Below are 17,210 nucleotides of genomic sequence, written 5' to 3'. Positions count from 1 at the left end.
CATCAATGGCTGGAAGCCTACACTCACTGTGTTGTAAAGATGGCTATACATAGCTGAATGTGGGTAATGCACACATTTTAATAAAGGGATAGTTAATTTTATTTTTGTTACAGTTTAAATAAGGTTGATATATTACAAACACCTCTATGCGCAACAACATTAGTCGACGTCCTGTCCGGATGTCGATGGGGAGCTCCTTCCACCATTTTGGAGCTAGGACAGTGAACAGTCTCGAGTTCTGCGAATGCCTCTGCGATCCTCTCAGTGAGGGGGCAGCAAGCCGGTTTGCCGACGCAGAGCGGAGTGGGCAGGCTGGGGTGTAGGTTTTGATCATGTCCTGGATGTAGGCTGGACCGGATCCGTTTGTAGCATGGAATGCAAGCACTAGAGTCTTGAAGCGGATGCAAGCAGCTACAGGAAGCCAGCCTTCTGGGTTAGAAGAGGCCGTATCCTTCTGATGTTTTGCAACATGTATCTGCAAGATCGAGCTGTTGAAGCAATGTTGGCAGTGAGGGAGAGATGGTCATCAAGTGTCACACCCAGGTTCTTTGCGGTATGAGAAGGAGCTACCACAGAGTTGTCGAGGGTGATGGTTGGTTCTGTGGTGAGAGAGCCCTTTCCTGGGAGAAAAAGAAACACTGTCTTGTCGAGATTGAGCTTCAGGTGATGGTCAGACATCCACTGAGAGATGTCGGTCAGACAGGCGGAGATCCGTTCTGCTACATGTTTCGGAGCTGGGAAAAGAGAGAACGAATTGGGTGTCATCGGCGTAGCTGTGATAGGAAAACCCATGAGAGTGAATATCATAACCAATAGAGTTGGTGTACAGAGAGAAGAGGAGAGGGCCCAAGACAGAACCCTGAGGGACCCCAGTAGCTAGAGGACAGGGTTCCGACACAGATCCTCTCCAGGTTACTCTGTATGTTTGGTTTTGAAGATAGGATGAGAGTAGGGTAAGTGCAAGATATAGAGGCAGTGAAGGTGGAGAGAAGAGAAGGATAGGAAAGCAGGTCGTCAGGCTGTTTTGATTTCCTCCATTTCCTTTCTGCTGCCCGTATCGTGGCTCTCAGCACGCACTGCGTGAGACAACCACGGGGCTGGGGAGGACTTACGAACACGCCGTGAAGTAAAAGGACAGAGAGAGTCAAGAGAGGAGTACGGAGTAGAGAGGAAGGTGTCTGTGGCAGAGTTGGGATGCATGAGGGAGAAGGAGTCAGCTGAAGGAAGTGCTGATAGAACAGTTGAGGACAGAGAGGAGGGGGAGAGAGAGCTAATGTTACGACGGACAAGTGCAATATCTGATGAGATGAGATCATCAGATTGGGAGAGTGGGAGAGAGTAGGATATGAAGAAATGTTTATGTTTATTGTTTATTTTGGTGATGTCCGTTAGAACAATCATTGTCACACATCATCTTAGTGTAGTTCACACAATACACATAACCGAAAGGGAGGCGGGAGAAGCAAGAGCTTATGAAATGGAGTTAACTTGAGGTTAGAGCAGTTTCTGGTGAAGATGAGGTCAAGGGGGTTGCCAGCTTTGTGAGTTGGTGGAGAAGGAGCAAGTGAGAGAGAAAAAGAGGAAAGTAGAAGAAGTAGATCGGATGACTTCTCTGACTGGATGTTGAAGTCACCAAGAAGAACAAATGGTGGGCCATTTTATGCGATGTTTGAAAGGAGGACATCTAGTTTGTCCAATAAGTGTCACAATGGGCCTGGTGGACTGTAGATGACAATGATTTTGATTTTAGGCCAAGATGGATTACAGAAAAGGTTTAGTTCTTTTGCAATGCATTTTTCCTTGTCCATCTATATTCTGTGATGAAAGCTTCTCGAGGTAGCAGTGACAGCAACAAGCGGCTGCATATTAAGTAGCCATGTGTTTTCTCTATGACATGGGGCTGAAAAAACAAATCACAAAATCCCCCGATTTGTATTTGTTTATTTGACTTGTGCTGGGCCAACTGGTTTTCTCGTGGCTGGTCACAAATAGACAGAGAAATCTGTTTATAATGATATTGACATTCTACCAGCATAATTACACAAAAATAATGAAAAACAAACTAATGAAAAACCCTAATGGTAAGGGTTTGGTTGGCTGTTAATTTTGGGCGCTCTAAATTATCTTGTTATAATTTTCCATCTAAACTAACTCACTCACTTATCTTCTACCACTTTATCCTAAACATGAGGGGCGCTGGTGCCAATCCCAGCTGACATAGGGCGAAGGGCAGCAGACACCCTGGACAGGTCCAGTCCATCACAGGGCCACACAGAGACAAACAACCATCTACTCTCACACCTACAGTCCAATTTGCCAAATCCCCAAGTTTTTTGACTCCATGTAAGAGAGGCATCAAGAACTATCAGGAAGTGCCCTCGTTTTGAATACCTATAAAAGTCAGACTGTGGAAGTTTGAATTCTTCAAAATAATTAAGTTCTCAGTTCTGGAACAACTGATACAAATGGCTGAGGTCATATTGAAACCACTTTTTGAATCTTGTATCCCCAGGGAAGGTATAAACTATCCAATATAACCCATATCTGCCAAAGATATTTTCCTTGGCAGATTGAAAACAGTCTGGTTTACCATAAATATTACGGAATTTAAGGAGCTGTAGAGATTCTCTCTCTCTCTCTCTCTCTTCATCTCTCTCTCTCTCTCTCTCTCTCTCTCTCTCTCTCTCTCCATCTGAATAAATAAAAATCCTATGACTTCTTTTGTCATCCATAAATTAGATAATGAGAGAGCAGCACAGCAGCGACGCACATGTGACACATTCAATGTGAACCAGGTGTCAAACGACAAGATGAGTTAAAGGTGACATTGAATGCTTGTATCGCACATATATGTTAGTTATGGAGGTCTACTTACATATATTAACTTGTTTTCATGGTTAAAAATCCTCCTAGTCGCTGCAAACGAGCCGATCAAAATATCTCCTCACTGACGCTCGTCAGCCGCAGTCTTTCAGACCAAAATCACACCCCCAGAACATGAACTGTCCTGTGACTGGCCAGCCAACGAGAGCTTTCCCACTGTCCTGTGATTGGCCATGTACCTGGAAGTGACGTAATTGGTAGGCCAGCTCTCAGATACACAGCTCCCCCTCTGGCACGGTGGATGCTCTGCATCTCAGCAGCTACATCGAGAGTAGTTCTTCTTCTTCTGCGGTTGAATGTACGCAACCGGATGGGCCCTGACTAGTGCCCGCACCTGGAGGCGCTACAGTGGTGAGAGGAGTGGTGAGGTTTTCTGATGACAACATCAACATACAGAAGTGCCGATCTGCTTCGCAGAGCCCAGGAAAACAATAAAACCCTATTTTATCAGCAGTGGCTGAACTGTTTGTTCTGAAACTTTAGGGTTTCATAAACGAGGTAATGACGCAGATACACACACAAACGCAGCGTTAATTGGAGCTTCCGGTCTATGTCGCCTTTAATTAGAATAGAAGAAGACAATCATGCTGTGAAGAGACGCCAAGTACACATAGCCTATTCTACATCATTGTGCAACAGCAGTCTAAACTGCAATGTTCTAAAGATGGACTTTGCGTCTTTGCTACATGTGCATTGTTTCATACAGATGTTCGACATACAAGGTTGGATTTTATACAAACACGTCAGGTTTTCTACCAAAAACAAAAGTGAAATGAAATGATTGTCACACTGTGGATGAATTAACATTAACTCTCTGTCTTCACTGCTGCCTTTCCATTGATATGAATCCCAATTACTGCAGGACAAAATGTATTTGTCACGGTTTAACCTCCAATTCTAGGTCATTTCCTTTATAGCTCTTTTATTTTGGTGTCTTATTTCATGTTTAGTTTGCTCTCGCTGTCACTTCCACTCAGGGTTACTCAGGGCCACTTCACAGGACATGAGCCTGATCCACTCCTCCACTCTCCCAGATTATCCTGCCTCCTTTCACCTGAGCACTTAATGACCACATCTGTTTTAGGGTCATGTCTCCTCCCTCTTTGTGTCAGTCAGAATGTTGGTCTTGAGATGAAAAAAAGCATGTGACATCACTCTGTCCCATTACAAAAAGTGCCCCAGTGTTTCACAGCAGCCTTTGACACAATGGACCATGCTGTCCTCCTTGAACCATTATGCACTCAAGTTTGAATCATACCTGTCTAACATAGTTTTTTATTAAAGTAATTTTAAACTTGAGCTAGCCATACATAACTTAATTATGCAATTTACTTTATGTTGGCATCACTCAGTCTTCTCTGAGCCACCTTCAACCAGTGTAGAATGTAGCTGTGTAGAATCACATTTGAAAAACACAGAAAACCAACTCAAATCCAGCGCCACTCGCATGTCCACCACCGTCTCTCACACTCACACTCACCAGAAACGGAAAGAGAGGAGAGGAGAAGGAGGTGGAGGAGACTTTTATATTGTTGATGACATGTGGGGTCACATGTCACAAACTCACCCACGAGGTGGGTTTTACCCTGATGTCTGGAAGATAGGGGCTCTTATGGCCCTATTGGTCATAGAACTAAATTTTTCTACTTAGCACTTATCCTTTACATTTTTAAAGATCAGTCATAGACAAATACATTCAATATTTATATTTGTGTTAGTTCCCATGAATATGCCGACATGTGTGTCAGTGTGATTATCACATTTACTGTGGCACACTGTCATGAAACACATTGAAGTGACTTCTCAGTGTTCGGTGCTAATCACCAGACCTCTCTGAAATCTCGTCTGAGAGACGATGTTGTGAAGCAGCTTCATTTGCATGCCAAGTGTTTGAGAGGAAAGGAATAATTAACAGTGAGAAAGACAGAGAAAGAGAAAACTGCATTATGTGTGTGATGTGATCACACCTTCATATCATTTGTTTTGTTTCCAATCATAGCATTTATTGCTATTCTCTCTTGTTTTTCAGTTTCAGGAGAATTGAAACTTGAAAACCAACTTATCAATATTCAGATAATACCATGTAGTCGCCTGAGGTTATTATGCAGAAAAAAATATGAGACGAAAAGTAACTTTTGGTTAAAAGTAAACCATATGAAGTGGCTAGTTTGTTTATAAACTTATTTCTTTATTATTCATTATACTTTAAGTGAGAATCTAGTGAAAATCTAGTATATTCTGGCAGGGTTGGGAATCAAAAACCAGTTCCTAGTTGGGACTGATCCCTATCACAGCAGTGTCATTTATTTATTTACTATGTGATCAGCAAGAATGGACTATGGAAAATGGTCAAAGAAACACTGCCTGTCACCACCATCTCTGCTACAGCACAGCCACACCTCTGACCTCTGATTTGATGCACTCTATTCTTATTCCTTTCCCTTTTTTTCCAATTTATAGAATCACTCCAGAAACATCTGTCCAGAAAAATCAGATGAAAAATCACCTACTGGCTAATTCTGGCACATTTACAATTCACATGCAGTGACTCAATAAACTTCAAACAATATGCTGTGACATGGCTTGTTCGAACATTTTTATGAGAAGATGTTGGTATGTTTTAACCCTATAGCGTGTTTGTTTTAAGGATAAGATATTAATGATGTGGTTACATATGACCAATATGAGATTATCGGCACTCTCGGCCATGATGGCCCACCATGAATTTGTATACGATATACGGAGGCATCTGACATACCAGAAGATACATGCGCACATTGTGTTGTTTCAAAAATTTAAATAAAGCACAGTAGCCTACATGTTTATTACATACATTATACATTACACTACATTATTTATACTGTTTATTATGATAATTGATTAATCTGTCCATTATTTTCTTGATTAATCAAGTATTCTTTTGTCCATTAAATGTTAAAAAATGGAAATCATGATGTTCTCAAATGTCTTTTCAGTTTTAAAAAAATTCACATTTGAAGCTCAAAAACCAGAAAGCTTGTATTAATTGATAAAAAAAAAAAAAAACCTAAAACCGATTAATTGATTATCAAAATAATAATCAATTAATCTAATAATCATTGCAGCCCTACTGGTTACCTATGTTAGAAAGGCGAATACACTGCTTGGATCCAAATGCAAACTTGGCACTAGAGCTAACTAAGCAAAAGTCAAAAAAAGACTTGGACACATACATTTTCTCTGGTAGCATAACCGATGCACTGGCACGTGACAGAGGGACTGAGGACACTATATAGAGAAGAGGGAATCAAGGGCAGGTGCGAGTGATTACTTAAGGATCACCAGGTGAAGTTCATGAGGGAATTAGGGGAGATGTGTCAAGACAGGTGAAGAAACAACGCGACAGGAAGACATGAACGTTTACCAAAATAAAAGGGGAAGTGAAAATCAAACCCAACACCAAAAGTGACATGAACTTAACGTGACTTTAAACATAAACTAACACAAGTACTAACTAAGCAAGACGAAAACACTAACAGGTCTGACACCTCGTGACAACCTACCAATGATTAATCATCCATTTGGCCAAAGCAGTGTTTCACTAATATTACATGATAATAATAACTGTAAGCTGTAACACCTGCAAACTATAATGTTATGGCAAGCTATAACACTAAGTTGGACACCAAGTGTTCTCATACCATTATTTGAAAACAAAGGTTGTAAAGGCAATTCTCACACACACACACACACACATACACACACACATTTCCTCAATCTGTCCCTGCTGGGTCTCCTCTCGTCTCTCTCCTCCGAATCCACCTGAATATCCATTGCACATGTGCCACTCCTCCTCCTCCCCCTGTGCACTCGATGGGACTGCTTCTGCACATGATAATGATGACACCGATGGCCCTGCACCCACTGTTGAGATGGAACTCCGGCAAAGAGATTCATAATTTTGGTTCGGGCCAAAAAAATGCGCACTTGAGGCGGGTCAGGTCGGGAGGAAAATTCATGCTGGTGTGTTAGGCCAGGTCAGGTTCGGGCTTAATGACCCGCGGGCCAGGTCGGGTTGTAATTTTCAGGCCCGTTGAGAACTGTCTGGACTGTAATGATTAAAGGTGACATAGACCGGAAGCTCCAATTAACGCTGCGTTTTTGTGTGTATCTGCGTCATTACCTCGTTTATGAAACCCTAAAGTTTCAGAACAAACAGTTCAGCCACTGCTGAGAAAATAGTGTTGTATTGTTTTCCTGGGCTCTGCGAAGCGGATCGACACTTCCTTAATTTGATGTCGCCACAGAAATCCTCACCACCGTAGCGCCTCCAGGTGCGGGCACTAGTCCGAGCACATCCGGTTGCGTACATTCAACCGCAGAAGAAGAAGAAGAACTAGTCTCGTTGTAGCTGCTGAGATGCAGAGCATCCACCGTGCCAGAGGGGGAGCTGTGTATCTGAGAGCTGGCCTATCTATTACGTCACTTCCAGGTACCTGGCCAATCACAGGACAGTAGGAAAGCTCTCGTTGGCTGGCCAATCACAGCAACTGTTTGGTCTGAAACAGCGCGGCTGACGAGAGCGTCAGTGAGGAGATATTTTGATCGGCTCGTTTGCAGCGATTAGGAGGTTTTTAATCATGAAAACAAGTTAATATATGTAAGTAGACCTCCATAACTAACATATATGTGTGATACAAGCATTCTATGTCGCCTTTAATATTCTATTTAATATTTACAATAAATACAACTTTGACTAAATTATGACAGCCCCGGGCCGGCCCACCGGGCATTGCCTAGTACACCCGATGGACAGTCCATGCCTGAGTTCTAGCACTACTTGGCTTTACTCAGTTTGGTATCAGACGTCGTTTTCCATTACTTCATAGTACCTCCTCAATGTGGGCTGGGTTGCCATAGCATGGCTGGGCAAAACTGCTGTCATGACTGTTCCAGTTACAACACTCTCTGACCAATCAGTGGCTGGCAGTCTGCTGACGTCACATTTTAATAATGGCTAGGGTTGCTTGGAACCTCGCCAGAGCAGGTAGCAAAAAAGCACCAGGTGCAGGTACTTGTACTATGTAATGGAAAGGTAAAAAAACTATTACAGTCAAGTCAAGTCAAGCAGTACTACAAATGTATAATGGAAAAGTGCCATATGACTGAGGAACTAGGTCTTAAGACGGTAGGAAGACATTGTTCATCAACAACAACAACACACTGTTTGATGCAGGTAAAGCAGGTGAAGCAGAAAAGGATGATATTAAAGCTTTTTTTTAATGGAAAATCTTCTAGATTAATTAACAGTCAAGTATTTTATATTTTTAAGTACACATAGTTTTCAAAAAGCCATTTATAGTTGAGATTGTCTGTCTTATCAGGTGTGAAATCCAGATGTGTTTTGCTACTCTTCACATTTCAAAGTTCTTCATCACAGTTCTTTTCACTCTCTAATCTCCTCATTCTCTTCTCTTCTCATCTGCAGTACAAAGCTCTTAAATTAAGATCAAACCCCCCATCCCCTCAAAGACTACACTCCATATTTTACAGCTGTTATTTTTCCTGTCTTTGTTTTAATTTGAACACGTCACATGAACATGACATGAAAGAAAATCCTACCAGAGCTGTGTTTTTATGAGAAGTGAAGCCACAGTCTCAATGTTTTTCTGTGCAGCGTCCCTGCATTGGTTTATTTATAGCACCATCTGCATGAAGATGTACATGCTTCCATCTTCTCTAACGCAAGCTGCCATTGGATCACTGTTCCAACTGTACTGGATTCTAACCTATCAGAATATTCTGGGTTCATTTGTGATAAGCCTCTCTCCTCTGGCACACATGTGGGATTGCTTGTATACACACATATATATATATATGTATATATATATATATGTATATATGCATGTGTGTTTATGTGTGTGTGTGTGTGTGGCACCATGACAAAGACAGATGTCAGATGTAGACAGAGACATGGTGAGTAAAAAAAATGGGCCTGCCTCTGCCAAGATGCTGGGAGTGGGAGGAGAAAGAGTGGACATAGATAGCAGCAGAGTGGCACATGTATAATTGACAACCTATGCTTCCTCTCTGTAGAGTTTATGACATTTACTCTCTGTAATCTCCTTTTCCTGGCAAGCACAGACAATGGTAGTGGGCTGTGCTGTGAGGTGGCAGCTTGGATGGAAATGGTAGAGCAGAGCATAAGGTTGGCAAGAAGAATGTAAGAAAGAAAAAATGCCAAAAGGAGCCGGGCCTTTTTTCCTCTCCCCATCAGTATTGCACTTTTACAGAGAAGCAGGTCTGTCTCTGATAAAAGTAGTGAGGATGGGAGGCAGTGGGGTGAGGAGACACTGTGCTAAAACCAGGGCAAGTATTTTGTCTCAAAATTGTAGGTTGGAATCTAAATAGATGTTGAAGTGAATGATGGGAAGGAAGAGTAAAAGTGAACAACGGGGGGAAGTGCCCATGGTGTGGTGTTGCTGATTCAGGAGTGAATATATTTCAGATTTTAACGGGAGAATCCATTCTGCAAAGAATTTAGTCTATGTGTATCGTGTGTGTTTTGCTCTGCATTATTAAAGGGACAGTTCCGGTTTTGTGAAGAGAGGTTATAGACCCCTTAGAGAGCTACGTCACAGAAATGTGCGTGCCCATTTTGGGGTCAGAAATCACCCCTGTACCATTAAATTGTACAACAGTCCAACTCATAAGATCTCTACTTGTAGCGTAGTTGGCTTTGAAAATAAAACCAGCAATGGTGTCAAGTTCTTCAGAATCCCTACAGGATCTCATCCCTTTCAAAAAACAGACATGATCTGTGGCTCCAAGCATTAAAAAGAGAAGACTGCGGTGATGCTACTGCAGTCAAAGAAGCTTGTGTTGGTAGTGCTCAATTCATTTCATGTAAGTATGTAAGTAAGTAATGTATAAGAAACCTATGCTGCCTAAAGTTATGTTGTGGTCTTGGACATAGCTAGCTTGTAGTTAGCTATGTCCAAGCCGGCCGGCTAACCCTAGCGCGCTCAGGCAGGCTATTGCTGTCGGCTAGTACTAATTTATTTAGTTATTGTTTGTGATCCATTCAGAATTATTTGGTGGAGGACTGTGGACATACATGCTGTTTGCTTACCTTGTGACGTTTTCTGACCCGAAACTTCACACGCACATTCTCGCTAGGCTTGCAATGTTTGTAAACAATGTGTATATATATATATATATGTGTGTATATATATATATATATATATATATATACATTGCATTATATATATATACATATGTATATGTATATGTATATATATATATATATATGTATGTATATGTTTGTATACAAAAGTCTATAGGAGGCAGAGTCCGTCCAAGCTCCATAACACAACCGAACCATTAACTGTAATACAGCAGCCAACAATAAAAAACACTCTATGTGTGCTCACAAAATGTAACAAAACCTCTAACAGATGAAAAGATAATGAAAATGAAAAAAAAAGAATGTCACACAATTACTGAACTGCTCCAAACCCATGAATTTATTATATATATATTTTTTTCAAGCATTACACAGCCTTTTTGCGTGTCACCCGTTGGTTACTCACGGTGCGGGACTCTGATAGCAGGTATTTTTAAGTCAGGTCACTTAACACTGTTTTCCCTGTTTAAAAACCTGTGTTGTTGCAAATTGCACATTAGTGCAACTGTTACTAATGTGCGATTTGCAACAGCACAATGCTGTCGATCTTTCGTAATGTGGCTTGAGACACACATGCATGCACCATTGATGCAAATCACACAATACTGTAACTCCTGCAGTGCTGTCAATCTGTTCAGGGTGTTTTTTTATTGTTGGCTGCTATGATGACATTGAATGGGTCGGTTCTGTGTGTAACAATATAAAACAATCATCTGTGTTCTACAGCTACATTTTGCTGAACTCTGTATCATCTGCTTGACATTGCACTCATATTGACTGTGAAGAGCACAGAGGATTGTTTTTACATTTACAAACACTGGTCAATGAATTACACATTCTGGTGGAATTGTGAACAAACCCAGTCAACATGTGTGTTCCATGTTAACATGCTGTCACCACATATGAAGACAGGAGACACATCCAGGATGCATTTTTATGCCATGTAAGAAGAGTTGTACTGTTGTACTGGCTGTCAGATCCCTGAGGAAGGATGATGAAGGCTAAAACAGGCCAAAACACAAGTGTATTTGTTGTCATCACACACACAAAAAAAATATGCAAGGCTATCTTTGTGAGGACATTTTGTCTGGGCCCACAAATTTAAAAGGAGTGTTCAGGGTTAAGACTTGGTTTTAGGGTTAGGGTTTTACCTTTTTTTTTTTTTTTTAAAAAGCAGAAAACACACACACACACACTGCAAACATAGGCTAACTAAACACTCACAAACTATCTCACTTACTTTCTGTAGAGCTTTCAACTGAATGCAGTGGACACACCAGAATGAAATAGAGCAACACGTCAATCAGGAAGATCAACAAACTTTTCTCTCTCTTTCCTCCATCTCACTCTTCATCTTCTCCTCTCTGTTCTATCTAGGTTGACTTTTGTCACCTAATTTTGTTTAACAGTAGAGCTATCTCCACATCTGACTCAGATCACACATCCATCACATCTGCTCACACACTGCTGCCACAGCCATCAGAAGCAAATTGGGTGTATTGCACAAAGACTAATCAGCCACAGAGCCAGAGCATCACCAACACTGAAAAAAATTATTTTAGGATGTCTTTCCCTCTGCAAACACAATTCTATTAAAAAGACTACAACTATTTTATGGAGGCTGTTGAATATGCTGTTTATTCTCATGTTGGTTGAAATTGATTGAATTAAGTTTGGTCACCACAGAAAGTGACGTCGCCCCCAGACGGAGGTGATTTCCCACGGTCAGTCATGATTTAAATGATTTGAATTAGCTACTGCAAAAGGTAATGTTTAGGTAATATTCCCACTTATATGCAGTAACAATTAAAACATTTATGTGGTTTGGCTGCCCATCTATCCGTTTTACGAGCACAATTAGTAGTCACAGCTAGCTAACTTTACCTAGTGCTGTAATGTTAGGCAAGCTCATTCTCTTTGAAAGCATGGCATCTGATAAGAGGTGGCAAACAAGCTAACATTGTATAACAATACACACTGCTGGGTTGTATTGCATTACTAGCTAGCTCACAGTCGTCTCACTGTACACTGTAAACCCGAATAAGTTCGGAATACTCAAAACTTTTGTGGAAACCGATTACCTCAAAGTTTTTGATTAAGTAATTTAGAATATTTAAGTTTGGAGTACTTACATTTTTTAAATCCATTACACTCAAATAGTACTTTTTTTTTTTTTTTTATTTGTTATTAAAACATTTGTTTTAATTTGTATATATTTTTTTAATTTCTTTGTAATTACTTGTTCTGATGCTATGGTTCTATCTTTAAACTCAAAAAATATACTGGTTAGTAACCAAAAAGATAATTTTACACAGCTCATAAACTACAATTTTTTGAAGTTCAGAATACTCAAACTTCTTCACACAACAAATGTAGAATATTTCAGTGTTTTTATTCAGTGTTTTATTCCTTTTAAAAAGAATAGCCAGTACAATAAAGATAGTTGAAGATGGGCAGAAAACACTTAGAGTCTGTGTTTTTGTTATTTTTTTTTCTTTACCTGTGATTGGACCTGAAGGGCAGGCCATCTCTCCAGAAAGTCCTTCACCAATGGGTCTCCCTGAACAATTTCCTGACGACACAGGTTGTCTGCATGAGTTTCTCTATTGATTGTAGGTTTCTGTCGGCTCTATGAAATTCAGCTTTCAAAAAAAAAAAAGCGCAGACAAACAAAAAAGTACGATTTTGTTGTGGCATTTATGCAATTAAACAACATGCAGGTGAGTTTTAGAAGACTTTACCCTCATACTTACAAGTTTTCTTAACTTCAGCAACCGTTGCACTCCCCTCGCTTCAGGACCGCCATGTTGGATTGATTTTGCCTTGTTCGGTCCCGCCAACATAATGACGCACTGACGTCATTACGTTGCACGCCTCTGTGCATTCAAAGGTTTTGAGTAAGATAGTGATGATCACTCAGACAATTAAAGTAGCACAAAATTATAACTACATTACTCGTTCGGAACACTTAGTAACTTAATGTTGGGTTGACTTGATAGCGGATTTTGATTGCTGTTTTCACAATACTTTTGAGTTAGTAGTAGTGTTCGGGTTTACAGTGTAGCTATATTATTGTGGTGTGGTGATACTCAACATATATTGAAAAATAACAAAATACAGCAGCAGACAATGCATTTCCTGCAACAACAACTTGGAACAGATGCTGGTGATCAGGGACCCCAAGCAGCTGTTTATTTTGCTCTTGTCAGCTCTGTCACGCAGCAATGTCTTCAAGTTCAAGTTGGGTCCAGGCACAGGATGCGAGTCATGGGTGTGCATAGCTCAGTCATATAACTACACTTCATAAAATCTGAATTACCCCTTTACCGTACTGCTTCCCAAAGTGTGTAGTGCAACCCATTAGTGGGCCTTGGAGGTATAGTAAGTGCACATGCGCTGCCCAAGCACAGTTCCAAAATTGGGGCTGTTTGCATCATGTGCACATGGTGCGCATTGGGTCCAAGCGCGCCGTGCGTCGTTGCCTTCAGAGGAAACAAAGGAACATAAAAACATTTTTAAGAGCTCTGATAAAGTATAGTGGTGGAAAAGAATGTGGTGTAGGACCGGACAGGGGGACAGGTAGTGGACAGACAAGAGGAGGGAAATACGGGGGAGTGAGCTGGAGGGAGGGAGGGAGGGAAGGATAGAGAGAGAGAGGGGTACAAAAATATCAATGGTAGTGTATGGGTTAGTAACATTGAACAATTGAAATTATATAGCACAGACATATTCAACAAAACAAAACATAAACAAAATTAGACTGAAATTTGTTTGTAGAACAGGTACAGTTTCTATAGTAATCGTTAACAACCACATTAAGAGGGTATCTGGGCTTACAACAGCTATATCAGTTTAGTCTCAATTAATCTTATAATGTAGTGGGATGTGTGTGTGTGTGTGTGTGTGTCTGTGTGTGTGTGTCTGTGTGTCTGTGTTTGTGTGTGTGAGCCTGCATATCAGCGTATATGTGCAGGGACTGTCATTAGATGTTTTTGGAATATGGGTGGGGGACTGAGCCAATGCCCAGCCAAGCCCCAGCAGCGGGCCTATAAGGATCCAGGCACCTAGGGCGCCCAGCAGCTGCATAGAGCAGGAGAGTCCTGCAGCCACCACCCCAGGATAGCTATGACTCCCATTTCAAATATATTCAAGTCATTGGTACAAAGTATTACTTAATTATTAATTCCGATGCTATGCTTATTGTGTGAGATTCAGAAAAGATTACTTCATGGGCCTCAAGCTCAAGCCTTGAGGCCCATGAAACACTGAGTCTCTCCTCTTTCTCATTTTGCATCAATGTGGTTTAGATGCATGGATCTATATTTATAAATCTCTTGGAGAAATGGATATAAGCTACATAACATTTTTGGCATAATACTTCCCGTGGACGTGGTGTGCAAATGCACAAACAACCACACACACACACTTGAAAGGAATGAAATTCTTGATGAAAGCAAACATGTTGATAAAATGAGTCAAATTTTCAGATCAGAGTAAAAGGATTTGTAGCCCAGCAGGCTAGAGAAGGTTATTTGATTTTTGAATATGAAGCAATTCCTTTCCTCCCCTGCGTTCTTTTCAGTTTGTAAGCGTCTATTGGCTCAACCTGATTGAAGGGAGTAATTAATTTTATTTCCTTCTTTAATAGAGCGTGGGCTGCTCACCTCCTCAAGCCTTTTTCTTTTGGGGGGAGGAAAAGGAAAAACAAGTTTATTGCACTTATAATGAAAAACGAACCCAAATTTGTTCATGGCATCTCATATTCACCCACCAAAAGACCATACTATGGTAATAGTGATGGAGCTGCGAAAACAAATTCTGGCCTGGTCTTTAAAATTAAATCACTGTGTTGCTGTTGCGGGGGGGGGGTTGTCACACAAAGCCCTTAAAAGGACATCTAAAATGATGCTGTAATACATATGCCAGGCCTGTATGTGGCACTGTAATAAAAAAACAGCACAAACTACTGCAAGCTTCATTTATCTGCTAACCCTAACCCTATAATATATATATATATATATATATATATATATATATACACTACATATATTTATATCTACATATATATTTGTTTCAAGTTAAAAACTATACACTACAGTTTTAACCTAATGGCCTAAAACTGTTTCTCTTTTGTCTTTGGTGCTTTTAGCCCCATCTTCTTCTTTCAAATATAACTTTTTGAAAGGAACAACACAAATGTCCCAATATTCTGATAATATGTATCAGTACCTCATACATCCACAAAAAAGCAAACTTTCCCTTTAAGTTCTCAGGTGTGCTGTCGTTCTTTGCTTAGCCCAGCGGGCAATATTCAAGACGACACAGCGCTCCTGTGCAAGACCCGTTTATTTCCGCTGACAGCTTTATTATAGCTTCCCTCTCATTTGCATAGGTAATCAGCCCGCACTTTCAGAACCTGTTAAGATTTAAGATGGCAGATCCACTAATTGGAAATAGGAAGGCAATAAAGCGTTGGAGTTTCTACTACATTTGAGTTTCTAACTTCCTTTTTGCAAGGGACTAATACAGTGATGTCCCTGCAGCTTAGGACAGATTAGCTTGTTTTGTTTTTTGAGCATCAGATGAAACATATGATGCAGGTTAATTGCTTGGCCCAGCTGGTAATGGTAGAGAAATCGCCTGAAGCATATAATCTCTTCGAATCCATGACTCTTCCACAATGCTGACTCCAACAGCCCGGAGACAGAAAACAGCCTTGTTTGATCGACAGCCATATCGACTTGCTGTGTTTAAAGCCGTAGGACTGACTGACTGCACCAGCACAAAAATGAAGTTGTTCATATTTATAACGGTATGTGCTTGTCAAACACTTGCTTTACTCTCACACATGCAGACGACCACCAGCCTTGCGGGTCATTGTTTAGTCTTCTTCAAACCACTAGCTGCATACTGATTGTAGCATGAACCCACATGTGTGCATTTGCTCTGTGGGACAAGACAGCAGGGATCATTGTGACTCCTGCCGTTGCCAAAATGGAAATGTTAATTAAGTGATCACAGCAGTGGTCGTCCTTTCACACTTCCTGGGGCGGGAGAATAGAACTTCATCCACACTGCTCCAAATAATGGACCAGAGATTTCATTATAGAGGAAAAACTCCAGTCAACCCTTTCCCTTTATTACCATAGTCCTCTTTGTTTCCATACAAACCACGTAAAAGAGAAGGGTGTTAAAGCTGCAGTGTGTCATATTTGGTGATATTTTGTTGTTTTTGGTTTTGTTTGGCCTTCTGTGTGAATCCATCTTATTCTTATGGCCCATGATACTTTGCGCAAGTATTGCATTATGGGTGCAACCTCTGGTGAGTCCTGTTACTGAAGCAGAACCGGTGTTCTGACGAAACAACCGAAAGCTAAATTTATAGATCTGTGCTACCTTATCAGCAAATAATATAGCACCCATCTTGCATATTGTACATTGTTCTGCTGGGATGATCTTCTACCCATCTTCTACCAATCTACAGTATGTGGAAGCATATTATGCTGATTTATGCAGGTAGGGTGATCTGATATCTGAAATTAACCTCATATGGGTGGATGATTTAAGAGAAGATAGACAGAGAAAAGAGATATTTACACCCATCTATAGGGGGTTATAGATTTTACAGGTTTAATAACTACAACGTTGTGGCAGTGGGGTGTGGTTAGAGTGGCGGCTGCTGGAGGAGAGGGAGGAGTGTCTCAGTGATCAGAAAGTTAGACAGAATCCGGTGATCAGTCAGCTATATAAGCATTGTAACCTGGTTTGGCCTGGTCTTCTTGCAGGAGGCTGGGTCCAGAGGGAGAGGAGCGGAGTGGAGACGCAGTTGATTCAACCCTCAGCTGTCAGAGTGACGGGGGCGCTTTTAGTTCAGACATTACATCTTTCTGGTTGGACTTCATTTGTGTGAGCCACGTTTTGACAATAAACAGACTATTTTTTCGGGTTGTGAACAGACCATGATCGACCAGCGCTTGGTTCGACTGGGGGCATTGCTAGAGGCATTGTGGGTGAGGGTGAGGTGTGTGCGCATGAGTCAAGGCTGGAGTTAGTACTCACCTCACGCACCCTCTAATCTTGGGCAAAAATTGGCCGGGGGTTTGTGAGCTTAGCGGGGGAAAGTATGAGGGTGTGGTCACGCATGTATAGTTTAAATGTGAGT

This window comes from Solea solea, chromosome 7, assembly GCF_958295425.1.
Source record: "Solea solea chromosome 7, fSolSol10.1, whole genome shotgun sequence".
Lineage (NCBI taxonomy): Eukaryota > Metazoa > Chordata > Actinopteri > Pleuronectiformes > Soleidae > Solea > Solea solea.
This window is presented reverse-complemented; position numbering follows the sequence as displayed.